The sequence below is a fragment of the Gavialis gangeticus genome, unplaced genomic scaffold (genome assembly GCF_001723915.1).
Source record: "Gavialis gangeticus isolate Ggan-Ray unplaced genomic scaffold, GavGan_comp1, whole genome shotgun sequence".
Taxonomy (NCBI): Eukaryota; Metazoa; Chordata; order Crocodylia; family Gavialidae; genus Gavialis; species Gavialis gangeticus.
In genome coordinates, this window is record NW_017729015.1 from 8,739,381 (window position 1) to 8,741,740 (window position 2,360).

At 53.7% G+C, this 2,360-nt stretch overlaps 1 long non-coding RNA gene across 1 annotated transcript in view; it reads left to right on the forward strand.

Moving 5' to 3' along the window:
• Positions 1–2,151, forward strand: part of LOC109293989 — a 53,524-nt gene extending 51,373 nt beyond the window's left edge. Inside the window, exon 4 of the long non-coding RNA XR_002096444.1 lies at positions 1,011–2,151. This is a non-coding gene — a long non-coding RNA (uncharacterized LOC109293989). The remainder of the gene's footprint in view (positions 1–1,010) is intronic.
• The last annotated feature ends 209 nt before the right edge of the window (positions 2,152–2,360 follow it).

Consider the following 2,360-nt stretch of genomic DNA (forward strand, 5'->3'; position numbering starts at 1 on the left):
GTGGGGATGGTGATTGTTGCCTGCTTTATGTTATGTAACAGGCTGCAGTGTCTCCTTAACAAGCACTCTCAGATCTGTTGGGGACTGTGGAGTGACTCACTGCTGCAGACTGTTGCAGTAACTTGGATGAAGGGGAAGAAATGAAAGTCCCAAGTAGCTCCCCTCCCTGCACTCTCAGGCTCCTGTGCCAACAACAGTCCAGCTCCCCCACGTCAAGGACAACTCAGGTGTTAGGCATCAGCCAGGCTCCCCGTGACTTGCCACCCCTCCTCTCCCCTCTCCTCCCAGCAGCCACAACTATCACACCCATATCCTCTCTTGCCCCCTTCTGAAGAGCCAGCTCTCCATCACAGGTACCCTGACCTCCCTCCCACAAACAGCCCTGACCTGTCCTACTGGTCAGTCCCTTCTTGCCAACTGTTCCTCAGTGTGATCTGCAGGATATCCGTATCTGGTGAGCACCTCTTTTTTTATTTTTTTTGTTATTTGTGGGATGTCGCAGAGCCTACAGATCAGGAAACCTACTCTAAAGGACACATTCCTGGGGATCAATTTATTTACCAATGAGCCCAAATAGAGAGTCTGACAAAGATGCATGCATGGTGCAGGTGGTTTGCAGGCCTGCTCCTGAGTGGTTGCAAGCCAGGCTGAGATCCTCTCACCTCCAGCCCTCTTGGGGAATTTTAAGCCTCCCTGGGAGCAGGCCACTCTGACTAGCTGCTTCAACCCCAGGTAGCCAGTCAGGGCTGCTCAGGAAGTAGGCAGACAACCCCAACACCCAGTGCCGTATCTAGACTCCTGGTAGCCCCAGGCGAACTTTTAATATTGGGCCCTCCTTTGCCAAAGATCATGATTTTTGTTGTTGTTGCAAAAGTCTGTATCACATCCGTAGTATTGATGTCTTTAAATAGTTCATTCTCAATCGCTAACACTGTCATTTGCCAGTCCCATATGTGCACAATGTGAAAACATTTTTTTGCAATTGTAATTTTTTTTTTTTCCATTTTCAGCCCCCTTTTCTGTCCAGCTGCCCGGTTCGCCCATGCTTCTGTCTGGGTCTGCCAACACCCATCAGACAGGAGATAGCAGGACACCACCCGCCTCAGTGCTCCAGAAGTGGCTTGGTGGAGCAGCACATGCAACTACTGTCAATGCAGCAGCATCTGGGGCAGCTCAGCAGAGACCTCTGCCAGGACCAGCACTGGCACCTCAGAGGGGCTGCTTCACGGAGGTTTTGCTCCCAATTCCTGCAAGCAGGGAAGGTTGTTCTGCCTCTGAAAGCCGGTGCCAAATTATGTTCCAACAGCTGTATGTTCTCCAGCATGAGTCATCCCCACCCTGAGCGCTAAGCCTATCCACAACAACATTCCTTCTTTGTGATCTAAGGTCCTGGCTAGGTTAAATTGCCATCTAACATCACTCTTCCCCTCCCGCCTCCTTGCAACCTATTGGGATGTCTGAGTTCTAAGACAAGAGAGACTAAGAGATCAAAGTCCATCGTTGGACCTCCCCCACTCCTGAGGAAATCATGAGATTCATGCCAAAAATCATGGGATTTCTTTTTTCAGAAATAGGTTGTTTTTCCAGTGTTTGAACTCCTCTGTGCATGACAATTAATGCTGCCCACCCTTCCAGACTTACTGACTACGGTGATTTTGGTCTTTTGCTGAGGCAGCAGCTCCTGCCCTCACATCTGCCCGTCTCCTACCTAGCAATAAATTCTTCCCCCTCCCCCTCAAAAAACCCTCCAAATGAATCCTGCACATCCTACATCAGTTCTGCTGCCTGCATTGATTCTCCTGCGCCCGGCAGCCCTATCTCTGCCCCTTCTGGATTTCTACCTCATCCTAGCCTTCAGGATAAGGCAGTGGTTCCCAAACTGTGGGTCGCGACCCCAAATGGGGTCACAACGTCAGCAGATGGAGTTGCGATAAACGTGGCCCCTGTGATTTCTGTGCCCACAGTAGGGTGCAGGGCTGCAGCTGGGCTACGCCGGCTCCGGGCAGAAGCTGCCTCTGCAGCTGAGCGCGTGGGACCGATCGTGGGAGGGAGGGCTGCGCCACCACAGCTGCCAAGGTGAGGGGTGGCAGCGGCACGGGGTTGTGCCCACACTGCTGCCGAGTGAGCAGGGGGCATCTCAGCATCATCCTGCCCACTGGGCCATGGAGCCCACGGGCAGCAGGGCAAGGAGCCCCAAGCTGCATCCTCCTCACCACCATGGAGAGGGGACAGGGAACCAGGCTCCGCTCCAGCCGCGGCATCCGCCACGTCCCACGGGTGGCAGCTGGGGCTCGGGTGCTGCTGGGGGACAGAGAACTGTGGGTGGGGGAGTGAGGGGCCTTGCTGAGGAAGTGGGATCA